The sequence below is a fragment of the Callithrix jacchus genome, chromosome 14 (genome assembly GCF_049354715.1).
Source record: "Callithrix jacchus isolate 240 chromosome 14, calJac240_pri, whole genome shotgun sequence".
NCBI lineage: Eukaryota > Metazoa > Chordata > Mammalia > Primates > Cebidae > Callithrix > Callithrix jacchus.
Genome location: NC_133515.1, coordinates 88,036,261 through 88,049,893, shown reverse-complemented (window position 1 = coordinate 88,049,893; position 13,633 = coordinate 88,036,261). Strand labels below are relative to the sequence as shown.

The 13,633-nt window shown below is 46.0% G+C and overlaps 1 protein-coding gene and 1 non-coding gene across 8 annotated transcripts in view; one reads left to right on the top strand and one right to left on the bottom strand.

Moving 5' to 3' along the window:
- The first annotated feature begins 30 nt into the window (after window positions 1-30).
- Window positions 31-13,633, top strand: part of MAPRE3 (microtubule associated protein RP/EB family member 3) — a 57,605-nt gene continuing 44,002 nt past the window's right edge. For 5 of the 7 annotated variants that reach the window (XM_008981005.5, XM_078349680.1, XM_078349682.1 and 2 more), the window contains exon 1: window positions 1,463-1,610. The gene's annotated coding sequence lies outside the window, so the exon portion shown is untranslated. Of the gene's footprint in view, window positions 120-1,462; window positions 1,611-10,273 lie in introns of those variants that run through there. The other 2 variants (XM_078349695.1, XM_078349693.1) reach the window with 2 other exon arrangements.
- LOC118147611 (small nucleolar RNA SNORA48) lies at window positions 3,809-3,943 on the bottom strand. The gene has a single exon (XR_004734053.1). It is a non-coding gene; the product is annotated as a small nucleolar RNA SNORA48 (small nucleolar RNA).

Sequence of the window (13,633 nt, the reverse complement as noted above, 5' to 3'; positions counted from 1 at the left end):
GTAAACATTTCTCAGGATCTACTATGTGTCACATGCTGTGCCGGATGCTGAGGGAGCTGAGGAAAAAGACAGCATTCCTGCCCACCAGGGTGACAGAGCCTGACTGGAGATACAGACAGGTAAACAAATGATGAGAGTGCAAGGTGTGTGTAAGAAAGGAGGAATGTACGGGGTGGGTACAAAGGTGACCTAAAGGCATCCATGGGAGTCAGGGCTGAGGGAGGAAGAGCCGGAAGACATCAGCATGAAGAGAACCAAGATGCTGAAGTCACAGGGGGAAAGAACATACTGGAGCCCTGAGCAGAGCAGTGCAAGGCAAGGACAGCAAGGGTGGAGAGGAAAGGGGGACCGAAAAGAACGAGGAGATCCATAAAGGCATACTTGGAGGAGGGAATTCGGGAACATGAACGGACATGTCAGAGGGCACTAGTTATGAAGAAGTAGACTGCAAACCAGATAGTGAGCAAGATGAAGAAATAAGAGGTGTTTATCCTTGCAATGTGAGAAAGGCAATAAGGCTGACAAAAACTTAAGTGATATGTGGCTTGACAATTTTCTCAGCTCGATTTAAAGGTAAAGGTGTACTCTCTGGTAGGAGACGAAAGGAAATGTTTAACCTAGGTAGAAAAAAATGGGGCCAGGCATGGTGGCTCACACTGAGGACTTTGGGAGGCCGAGGGGAATGGATCACCTGAGGTCAGGAGTTCAAGACCAGCCCTGGCCAACATGGTGAAAACCCGTCTCTATTAATAATGAAAAAATTAGCGGGGGGTGGTGAAGCACACCTGTAAATCCAAGCTATTGGGGAGACTGAGGAAAGAGAATTGCTTGAACCTGGGAGGCGGAGATTGCAGTGAGCCGGGATCGCACCACTGCACTCCAGCCTGGGCTACAAGAGTGAAACTACGTCTCAAAAAAAAAAAAAGAAAGAAAGAAAAGAAAAAAATTGAATTTGGGGATTAGAGAAAAAGTCTGTAATTGGAAGCCACACACCAAGAGAGAAGATAAAATCCAGCCTTAGCTCTTCGACGTCGCTGAAAGAGAAGAAAACGTCTCTTTTTCCTTTTTCGTAGCCATAAAAGATGAAAATCCGTCATCCAGCTACTGGAATCAGGTGTACACAGTTGTTCCTCCTGTGTTGAGACAGGGTGGAGGGATTGTTACCCTGTTGCCAAGGAAAAAGGAAGGGGCTGTTCCCAGTTGCTATGGTAACAAGGTAGGCGCGTTTCCTCGGTATCGCTGCACACATCTAAGGCGGTCTCTTCTCCTCGTTGCTACGGCAACGCAGTAGGGCTGTTCCTGTCGCCCCCCGCCTCCCGCCGCAGTCGCCGAGGCAAGGTGGAGGTAGGGGCTGTCCTCCTCCCGCCGCCCAGTTGCCTTGGAGACGGCGGGTGCCCAGGCCCCGCCCCGCACGGACTGACAGCGGCGGTCGCATCGCGCCTGCGCAGTGCCCTCGTCCCCCGCAGTCTGTGCGTTGAAGCCGGAGACCGCGGCGGCCTCAGCGAGGACCCTCCGCCCCGGAGCCGCCGGCCGGAGCCGCAGCCTCTGCCGCAGCGCCCCCGCCGCCTGTCCCCTTCCCCGCCGCCTCCGCCGTAGCCGCCTCTCGCACTGTGAGTCCGGGCCGAGGAGACCGACGCCGTGGGGCTGAGTCAGCGGGAGGCCCGGGCCCGGGCTGGGGGAGGGGAACCGGGCTCCCCGCGCCCCTGCCTCCTCACCCGCATCCCCGCACCCCGACCGCGCCTTCCCCGCGCAGGTCAACCCCCTCCATCCCCGTAGCCCGGCTCCCTCCGGCCTCGGCGGCCCGGCCTCCCCAGCCACTCCCCCTCCTCTTCCCTCCCCTCCCTTTCCTTGCCTCTCTCCGGATCCACCTTGGGGGTCCTTCCGCACTGGACGTGGCCACCACACCTCTGCCCAGGACTGATACTTCCTCCAAACTACCTTCCGTCCGCGCTTGTCCCTTCTCCCTTCTCCCTCCTCCTCGCTCCTCCTAGGCCTGACATCTCCCGGCCTCTCTGGTTATCCACTGTGATGTGCCAGAAAAAGAGTGACTGGAGAGCGAGGGGAGACTTGGGGGAGGGGGAACATCGCGCTGGGCCCAGCCTGGGGGCCTCGGGTTTCTTCCCCACCCTCTCCCGCCTGGCCGGTTTGGGGAAGCAGGTCTGGACAGTTCTCACGGGCTGCTCAGAGCTTGCAGGGCTTTCCGAATAGATTTGGCTGAGAAGGGTTCAGCCCCGTCGTGACCATCTAGCGTTTATGAACGCGGCTAGTGCCCGGTGGCCTTCTAGTGGGCTGAGCTACTGCCCGGCCGGCCGGCGGTGTGAACCGGGGAGTAGAAGTAGTGGAGGGAAGGGAGAAAGGTTGCGTTTGGGAGCTCCAAGTTCCTGCCGGTGTGTTGTTGTGAATAAGCATCTTGTGGCACTCTTTAAAATGCAATTTCTTAAATGGCACTGCAACCCTGGGATTATGTGAGGTTTGGAAACAGGCCTGATACCATCCATAGGAAGTGCTTACTGTTTCTGTATGAAAGGGCCGTGGCAGGACTTGATCTTGGATTCCTGTAAATTAACTGATTGGGTAGTAGTGAGTTTTAACATAATGTGCGCGGAGTGGAGAGGAAGCAGAAAAATCAAAGCTTCTCCACGGTGTAGGTGTGAGGCCTGTACACTGTGCCTCCTGCAGCTGTGTCTTTGTACGGGGTGTCACCACATAGGGGTTCTAGCATATTTGGACAATTCCTTGGGTTATGTTTGCTCCCCCTTCACCTGCCCATCTCACAGTCCCTGTTTTTGGAATAGAGGAGGGCCCAAACGGGTTTCTTTTTCCAGGAGAACTGAGCTGAAGTCAGAGTTAGTGCCCAAAGTGAGAAACTCTTAATAAACCTGTCTCAACTTGAGGGCTCCTAACTACTATGTGTGTACCTCATTGTCAACTTCTTTTTGATTTGGCTTCCAAATTTCAGTGTGCTTTTAGAAAACACATGTAAATATAAGCTGCATCTACCACACAAGAGGCTTTGGGCTTTTTACTCCAGATAGCAAAAGGAACCAATGGTCCATTGTTAAAAATCATGGTGAAGGAGTCACTCATTTGGAGTTTCTGGGGTTGCAAACACTGAGAAATAACTATTTCACTCCTTTACTTTGCTCAATCATGGCCTATTGGCAGCCTCCTCAGAGCCACTCCCTGCCCCCATGCCCATCAGATTAGTTTACAGTAGCCAAGACGGCTGTCGCCCTAGTTTTAAACATAGAGATGAAGTTCAGGAAAACTATAGCCCCCATCCAGCAGGGCAATTTCTTCTGTTTCGAATGCCAGACTGGGGTTTGGTGGGATGCACCTGCCTGTGGTGCAATGGGAACCGTGGGGCCTGAGAGTGGCATTCCTTCTGTGTGGTCCTGTGTCACATAGCTCACCAAAATACCCGAGCAGGGCAGGAGCAGACAGCTGTGCTGGAGAGCTGCTCCTCCTGGGCTGAGTGTATTTTGGGAATCAGCGATATTACTGGGGTGGAGGGTTGTGAATTAAGAGGGAAGAAAATGTGTCAAGGCTAGATAGATCAGGAGGGTGTAAGTAAAATGTTCCTTTCCAGTTTGCCATGGGATATAACACTTTCAGAGGATCACAGTGGTTTTTATGTGGATTAATTTGCCTTTGAAATCCATACCAGTGTTTAATGAAATAATGATGGATGCCTTTTAAACTGCTGCTATGAGGAAACAGGACTAACACTTGTCTTGGGCACTGCCTATCCAGCTGTTGCTGAGTGTAATTGTTTTTTGTTTGTTTGTTTGTTTTTTCTTTTTTTTACCTATGTGTCTAAGGCATGAACCAGGCATAGGCACAGATCAAAAGCCAACCTGGGATGAACAAGGGGTTGCTTTGTCCCTGGCTGATATGAGATGGGTACTACCAACCAGATGCCACTCTACCCAGGTCAGGGACGAGTGTCATTGTTAAGAACAAGGAGAGGCACATGATTTGAACCAAGTTAGACCTAAGTCTGTGTAATCGATGTTGTGGTTTTGTAGGACTGTATTCTTGGTTCTAAGACACGCCGGCAATTTACCAATAGGTTTTAGGTAAAATAATCTAATGTTACCAGATCAAAAATGTATGTTGATTCCAAGGTACATCCTCATTTTAGAAACATTAGAACAGTCAGGAAGTGGCAAGACTTGAGGAAGGGATTTGTGAATCTTGGAATTGAGAAAGAATGGTGTTGATAATATCCCTGTGTGATGTTGCCATTTCTGACCTACCATCCTGATAGTGCATGTATTGTGAAGATGAGTTTCTTCCAGTCCTTCCTTCATGCTGGCACACGTTATGATGTTGTATTTGTAAGATAACTGGCTGGAGTTAGGCATGCTGGGAGGCTACTGAATGGAGGAAAGTTCCCATATGGGAATCCAACCAAAGGCCTTCATGTGGTCCTCTCTAGAAACTGAGCCAACTAACTGGCAGCAAACGTCTTATGAGCTATACCTGAATTTAGCCAAGTGACATTTGTCGGGAGCTGAACAGAAAATACAGTTTTTTAAAACAGAATGCATCTGCCCTGATTTGCTTACAGACACATTTGTAAAGATTCCAAGGCTCCTTCCCTTAGGATGTTAGCACTGGAGGTGACCCCAAATGGTATAGTTTCATGCTCTCATTTCTAAAGTTGACACGAGACACCAAGAGTTAAATGACTTGCCTAAGGTCACCCAACCCATGTGGAACATGTGTAAAAACACTTTGTAAATTGTGTACACTAGGCAGGTGAATGTTGGTGGTTATTAGTGGCTGAGTCAGGATTAGATCTCCAGCTTTCCACAGTAGAGTTACTCTTCAGCACCACATTGCTTCATCCCCGTAATGTTCCAAAGGGTTTTAATAAAAATAATTTAGTAGTCTGTAATTAGCCCTGTAGACAAGGACTTGTTTTGCCATCTGAGATGTTGCAAAGCCAGGCAATATTTGGTGTCAAACTGTCTAATTAAATATTTATTCTTGCCACCTTAAAAATAATATTTTTTTCTCATGCATTCTGACTTTAAGAAGGTCTTTTTTCTAATTTGCATCGACTAACAGAAGTTGTGTGTTTGAAGTCTTTTCTACTTCTTATATGTGAGACTACCGCATTCCAGAAAGCAAGGTGGAGAGGCTGAGAGGAGGAGCGTGCATGCTGGGCAGCAGCCGGGTTCTCTTCCAGCTCTCAGAATGGAACTTTCTGTAGTTTCTGGGAGCCATAGGGGCTTCTAACACCTATCCTTGGGAAGTGCTGAGGCAGCCTGGCCTCTGGAAGCAGGCAGACCTGAGTTCAGATCCCCATCCAGCCACCTCCTGGCTGTGTGGCCTTGGGTGAGCTATGTTACCTCTGAATGCCAGTAAGACTGGAATAATAGCCATCTGTTTTACAGGGTTGTTGGGAAGATTCAATGAAAGAAATATGTAGAGTGCTTGCTTCATAAGAGATACCAGTCATTATTTTATTTACTAAAGTATAAAATAACAAATAATGGTTTCAAAATTGTATCGTGATTTAGGTCCATCTTGGACCCCTAGTTCCGTAGCCCCCATCTGTCAGCAGCCCTCTTGGTATTTGACAGGGACAGAGAGAAGGTTTGTCCTGGGAAGAACTGGCACTTGCATTATTATTTCAACTGCCAAAACAGGAGTATATGAAATGTATCTTTGCTCCATGTATTCAGCCAACCTGAAAGACTGGCAGGATGGGAGCATTGGATTTTAGGAGGCACAGATGTGGTATGCTTGGGGTTGTGGTGTGCTTGAGGGTGGCTAGTCCTCCATCAGGGAGGCCAGTCTCGGGGGTGGTCTTCATTTGAAATAGAAAAGCTGCTGAGCTCTTGCTTGTGAGGGACACGCATGTGGTCTTCATTGGCTTCCTCGACTGGTAGAGGCATAGATTTCATCGGTGACTTGGCTAAAATCAGCTTCTCCATCCGTGAGATCCAGAGGGCAAGGGAAAGGAGCTATTCATCTTAGGAGGGAAACCTCACCAGTGAGCAGAGGTAAAGGGAGGTCATTTTGGATGGAGGGAATTACAGACTGGCTCAAGCAGAGACTACTGAGTAATTAAAGAACCAGGGCAAGCTGTTCAGGTGAGAGAGCAAAAGTGAATTTAAATTCCTAGATAAATTTCAGTAGGGAAGGAAATACCCATGTATAGACATCTAAAGATTGAAAAGAGAAACACAATACTGTTTACCTCTGGGAGGTGGGATTTGGGTGTGGAGAAGGGAAAAGGAGACTCAAAGGGGAACTTTATATGCTTTGATATTTGACTTGTTATAAGAAGCGTGTATGCTTTTGTCATTTAATGAATACCAAATAGAGTGGGCAGTAGTAGTTGTTCAGTAAATACATGTTGGTACAAAAGAAGCAGCTGACTTTACTTGGAGCCTTTCTTGCCTGGGGCAAATAGTGTTTGACAGTTTCAAGCAGGCCAAGGCAGTTTGCACCAAACCAAGGTCTTAAGTGAGGGCAGGACCCTCCAAAGAGGCTGCTTCGCTGGCAGCCCAGGGTACTTAACTGACTACCTACCCCACCACCTCTTCTTAAGACTGTTATTTTAGCTGGTCACTCCATCGCTTGACCAGCTAAAATAATCATAGCTATTCTAATAAGCTCATTTAATTTCCAACTATTGAAAATGGCATCTGACCATACGACCTTCATGAAAAATCCCTGCCTCTCACTTAATGTCAAGAGGGCTGGAAGTTTAAAGGGACCCCAGCTGAAATGCTGGCACACTGTGTAGCTAAGTTCTAGATCAGACCTGGCTAGTGCAGCATACCTTTTACATAGTAATTTATTAACTGCTTCTGGTAGGAATTACCGGTAAACTATGATAAAATCCTTAAGGATTGTTGAGCTTTTCATTTTGTTGTAAGTTGGCCAGCTGTATTTTCTAGCCAGATGTCATGTTTATTATAGAAAGATGACACACCTATCATTTGGATACATCCTTTGGGTTGCTTACCCAGGAGTTAGGATGGGTTGTGCTGAGTAATTCACATTCCATCACCCAATCTTCCCTTTGGCCAGGAGTACATATTCGCGTGACAGTTGGCCAAGTTTGGTGAAGCATGCTGTGGCCAAGGATGGTTTTTCTTGTGTGTAGAGCTGGCTGGCCAATACTGGCATAATCCTGGATCTTGTATTCACTCGCACAATGCCCTACCAGCTTTGCTAAACAAACCAGATGTTGTTAGTCAACTTTTTAGCATAACATCAGTGTTTTAAGCTCTAGACGCTTCATCTGCCTCAAGTAAATAAAGACTTGTCCTATCTAAAATGTTTTAACTCCATGCAAAATGATTTTTTCCCTGAAACTATTTCCTATATGTAGGAGATACATACCACTTGTGTGATATGTTTAAAATAACTGAGCAAGAAGAATGGCTTCAAATCTGCCTAGTAGTTTGACTATATATAAAAAGGCTTAAAGGATATATGTCCTTAGACCAGAAATTACCATTTTAGGAATATTTCGAAAATCAGAGATGTGTAGACATACTTGTAAACAATTTTTATTAATGCAGCATTACTAGTAATATCAAACTTGAAAACAACCAAAGTGGCAGCAACTGAGGATTGGTCAGGTTTGTCCAGATAAAATACTGCATGAGCATTAAAAACATTGGGAGAATGTTTGGAATATTCATTCCAGAACTCTTAATATCAATGAAAAAGCAGGATGAAAAATAGCCTGTCAAGGAAAATACCATATTTATAAAGAAAAACATGAAAAGATACTGCTAGAAGCGCATATGCCAGATCGTAAGCGATCGAGTGATGGGATTAAAAACAAGTGGCTCTTCTTAGTGCTTGTTGATGTTTTCTAAGCTTTTCTGCACTGAGCAACTGTAACTTAATTATGACATTTTGAAACCAGTGGCATCTAGATTCCATGTAGCAAAGCAGTCTTTAGAGGCTTCTTTGCCTCTTACTTTTACTGTTTAAATTTATTAGAAGGTTTTAATAAAATCTTGTATACCACAGGGCTCTGTTTCAGGTGGCCTTCTTTTCCCTGTCTTTTCAGATTCTCTGTATTCCCAGTTCGCTGGTATTCCAGGTGCCTTTTTTGAGGCTTTTGCTCATTTCTGGGGTGATGTGCACCTACCTGAATTGTCTGTTTTAAAAGACCCTGCCAAGGCCTGCTACAGTCGCCTTTCTCCCTTTGCTCTTCGTCACTTTCCATTCAGCCATCAGCTCAGAGACCCCTTTTCCTTCCAGGTACAGAGAGGGTTGGGTGACCACCGGTGGCCACCTGATGGGCAGAAGCTCTATATAGGCATGGGCTAGGCCACTCCCTCTGTTCCACAGCTGCTGGCTGTGTCAGGAGGGGCTGGCTTTGTTTGGAGGGGCTGGCTGGGCAGCCGTCCTCTGGTCTCATCTTTCCCATCCACACACACACTGTACATCACCTAGATGGTCAGCCCAGAGGACTGATACCTACCTTCTGCCGGTGGTGGAGTCTGCCCAGCTCTGAGCACTGGGAAAGGGGTGCTTCTGGCTTCCTCCTGAGGATCCAGGACTTAGAGTTGAAGAACATATGGCCTGTCACATAGCTCGGTCTGTGCTGTGATAAATGTTTGCTAAGCGGGATCTGCCTCTTCTTCCAAATGGTCTGACTACCCAAACACTTGTCCCAGATGGGGTGGAGGCCTTCCCTGCTGCCTGGGATTATTAGTGAGCAAGTCTTTGGGTATGGCTGGCTGGAGGAGCTCCACCACTCGGAGAGAGTGATTGTTGGAGAAACAGTCATCTTATCTTGAGGTCATTGTGGTCCTGGTCACCTTGTAATTTAAATGGTGTTTCCTGACTGGTAAGAAATGAAATCTTAGCTGCTTCTGAGTCAGCAAGATCATAGTTGGGTCTAAGGTATGTGTTGCCATGTGAAAGGGGCAGGTCTTAGACCAGTGGGTGAAACTGGATACCCTTCCCATGTGAGGAGTGTTTCACGCAGACTTATCTCTAGTGGTATAATACATGCTGTGTAGCCAAGCCTTTCCGCAGCACCAGACTCTTGGCAGCCAGCCACCCTCCACCCCTACCCCCTTCCGTGAAGGTCATTGACACTTACCTGGGACTCTGATTTGGTCCTTGATTTGTTCTGATTCTAGATGGGTAGAGCTCACAGCTGAAAGCTCTCAGTTTAGGCATCCTATTAACACTCTTAAGTAACAGGGTCACTACTAAGTACAGAGATGTGTTATGTTGGCCCAAAATAGCACGGTACAGTGTTTTGAGACAACTTGATAAGACTTCTGTTACCCCAAAAGTATAGTTTCCAGGTTTATAGATTATTCATATAAATTTGCATATTGTCTTCCAAGACATTTAAGCATACTCTCAACATATATCCTTCATCAAGTCCTTTCTCTGTTTTGTATTGTTAGTCACTATAGGATATAAAAGAAATGAGACTCAACCCTTGTCCATAAGGAGACTATAATCTGTGTGGAAGACAAGATGGATATGTGGAATGATTGGTGCAAATGACAATATTGCATGTCAGAAACACATCTTTGGGGCTTTATTCTGTAAGACAGAGCCTCAGCTCTTAAGGAACTCAGCTAATATTCTGGCAAAAGAATTGGACACCAAATTATATGTCACTACAACATGAGGGTATGGAACTGTATTGGCTATGGGAAAGGGTGCTTTGGTAAGCCAGAAGGAAGAATCACCCTGAGCCTGTGAGAGCCAGGAAGACTTCAGAGATGAAGACAAGCTGGAGCTGGGTTGCAGGATGATGTGGAGACTCATCAGAGGACAACTGAGGAAGAGAAGCAAAAGAAATGAAAAGAACAGTGCATTGGGTGTCATTGATATCACAGAGCCTAAATTCCAAAAGGATACTGAGAGGAAAATAGTCACTATGAACTGGAGTAATCAGAAAAGACTTAAGTCTAGGACCAATGGCTCACACCTGTAATACCAACACTTTGGGAGGCCCAGAGGGGAGGATCACTTGAGACCAGGAGTTCACGACCAGCCTAGCAACCTAGCAAGATCCCATCTACAAAATTTTTTTTTAATTAGCCGGGCATAGTGGTATATATGTGTAGTCCCAGCTACTAGGGAAGCTGAGGCAGGAGGATGGCTTGAGCCCAGGAGTTTGAGGCTGCAGTGAACTATGATCATGCCATCGCACTCCCGCCTGGGTGGCAGAGTAAGGGCAAGTCTCCATTAAAAAAAAAAAAAAGAAAGATAAGACTTCACAGAGGAAGCAGAACCTGACCTTGCCCTAAGGACGAGCAGGCTGTGAATTGACAGAACACGAGAGAGGGCTTTTCATGAGGCAAGGTACAGCATCAGCAAAGCAATGGCCGTGGGCAGGAATGTGGTGGGTCCTGGAGGCAGGGCAGCCTTACCGGACTGAAGGTATGTGCTGGTTTTGAGTTTGGAGAATACTGGTGACATTAACCAGAAATTAGGAAGTTTGAAGAGACAGTCTGGAGAGGAGTTGCTTTTTAGACACAGAGAACTAGAAACAGTGTGACAGTGGGTTATAGAACATCCAAGTGGAGGGATCTCACAGAACCGGAAGCTGAGGGTCAGGTTGTGGATGGAGCTGTAGAGTAAGAGTCAGCAATGCAGAGATTCCCTCAAAGGAATCTCTCCAGAGGTCTTGCATGCAGAGTGCAGGGGCCAGAGCCCCGAGTAATAAGCTTGAGAACTATTCATAGTTAGGAAAAAAGGAAGGAGATGGCGGGAAACTAGGATGATTCAGCATGGGAAGAGAAAACGTCTGGAAGTTTCAATGCTGCTGATTTAACTAGATTTAAGGATTTAAGTAGAAGGAAGTCATGATGATTGCTTAGGGTATCCATTCATTAAAACACTGGAGTGGTTTAAGGGGAAAATTGATAGAGAAAAATAGAAACAATGGCTGGTCACCAGAGAATGGCAGCAGGGAGAGGAAAATTGTAACCACAAGAAGCAATTGAATCAAATGTTTTATTTTATAAAATAATTCTATTCTTTATCAGCAAACATATACAATTTTAATATGTGGTTCTTAAAATATATTTTGTGTATTAAAATGTGCTTCATCGGCAGACCTCCCTATATTGACATAATCCACATATTTGTAACTTCAAATATTTCATTCCTTCAGTGGTGTCCCATCATATTGATGCCAGTATGCTTAATCAATCTGTCATTGGTCAATTGGAGTATTTCCACTATTTTGCAAGTGTAAATATCTCTGTTCTGAACTACTGTACAAGTGACATTTTTTTCTTTTGTGGATTATTTATTTGTGGTATATTCCATAAGGTGAGATTACAGAGGTGCAAAGAGTACAATATTTGTTTTTAAATAAGCTTTTTATACAATGCTCTCCATAGTGATCTAACCAACTTTCAATTAGAGTAAAAGTTTGGTGTTGATGTAGAATCATCTTTTATAAGAAGGAGGACTGAGCATGTTTAATAGCAGACGGGAAAAGGAGTTATCCAAAGAAAATAGTACACATACAAGAGAGAAAGCAAACAGGAATGGTCCTTAGGATCCCAGGTAAAGGTTACTTTGAAGAGGAGAGGGCATAGCTCTTTCTGCCCCTGACTTTTAGGGTGAAGTCCAGGAGAGATTACTGGGGTTCCTCTTAAGAAAAGACCTTTCTTTTTCTAGTAAAATAGAGCCAAAGCCACTTGCTGAGGTGGGGGAGGGAGAGGGTTAGTGGGGAATTGAGTTCTTGAAGGTCTGAATTACCCACAGTCAGAAATAAGTCTGGGAGGACTTATATTTAAGAGATGAATAAAGGTCTTGTTGTGAGTGCTGCATTGGACCCATGAATTCATAATGGGCTAAGTCTTTAAAGTCCTGGGCCTAGAGAAGCAGTGAAGCGCAGCGGGCACCAGACTGGAGGTTACTTGGCAAATTCATGGCAAGGTTTCTGAGGAAGCAAAACTTAAGATGCAGTGAAGCAGCTGGCCCTAAGGCCAGAGGTGGAGGAAGGGCCACAAGTCAAAGACAGGCACTGGTTGTCTGCCAGAATGAGGAGGCAGAGTAATTACAGGGGCCAGTGGGAACAGAAAGCAGGTTTCAAATATGAGGGATGAGTAGTAAGGAGGCTACTGACAAAGGAAGATTTTCATCCTAAAATTTGGCAGCAGCTTCTTTTACTTTTGTTCATCTTTGTATAATGTTTACATTTCTAACACAGACATGTGTAACAACTAACATTTCTTAAACGAATGTTTGAAATCTCAGGAGTCGAGCTGTACCTTCCGGGTGTGGCTAGATTGCTGAGATGGATGAAGGAGAAATGAAGATGGAGCTAGATCATGGAGCCTAACTTGAAGAGATGCTGGGCCTGTGAGGAGCCTCCACGTTTCAGCCAGTGGCTCCTGTGGTCTCAGCTTGTCACAACAGAGTGGCACCCAGCCAGCAGCCCTCCTCCACCTACACTCCAGTAGTGTTCAAAATCCGAGGAGGCCCATCTTCCCCAGGCTTGACAGTCATCGCTCACATGTGCTGTTGCGTGAGTCTGTTGGTTTCCAACTCTCTGAGCAGATGCTTACTGAGCCATGCCTCTCTGGCCTCTGTGAGTGAAGGTTCTTCCTCAGGACAGATAGCACCCCTTGCTAGGAATGCGGTTTTGCAAGTGGAGCTTGGGTTCTGCCCTCACTCATCTCCTCCACTAGGTGCTTTGTGCAGTGTACAAACTGTGCAACTGTGTATAACAAACAGCCCTGTTTCTCTCTTGCCTGTTATGAAACTTGGCCTGAGGTCCTTTCCTCCGCTGACCCCTCTCCTTCTCATGTCCTCTTAAATCATCCACTTTGACCCTGACCCTGTCTGACACCCTGGGTTGTGGCCTTTATTCCACCTACTGGATTCATATTACTTTCATGCTGCACAACTGAAGGTGTTTACACAGCTCACCATGGAAAGCAGCCACAGGGGCTGATAGCAGGGGACTTAACAAGGTGGGAGTATGTGTGAGTCAGGTACGGGAATCAGCATGTGGAAACGGAAAAGCTAGGGCTGCTTTCTTCCAGGGCCTTACGCTGAGTCTAAACCTTGCCTGGACATTTTGTAAGTCCCGTTTCATGAAAGCCAGGACCTAAGCAGAAGTGTGGCTTTCTGCCAGTCCCTACCAGGAAGGAACAAATAGTACAGGCCTCAAGCCAGGTGGGGTAGGAGCGAAAGTGCATTGTGATGCCTGTGGAATTCAACTCTCTGTAAACATAGCCTCCTGCCACTGTTCTTTTCCCTTTTCCCCTAGTCAGCCTACCTGAGAATAATTAGCCCTTGGTCTATAATTAGGTAAAATGATTATTTTACTACTGTTTATCCATTTCACTAGATAACTAGCTTCATGAGGCAGGGGCCATATGAGACTTAGCAGAAGCTAGGGCTCAACAAATAATTGCTGAATAAATAGATTTCTAAGGTATATTTGTTGCTGTCAGTCCTTAATTCTATGAAATAGTTTTTAAGAGTGAGTAGATAGTGACCGCAATAACTAAGAAAAAAAGCCCTCACATTTGTCCCTAATGGATAAGACTACCAGCAAAAACAATGTTTTGACTTCTCAATCTCCAGATTGGGAGTAGCATTGGAAAGTAAGAAGGCCCAAACCAGCTCCTGTCAGAGGGCAATGGGAAGA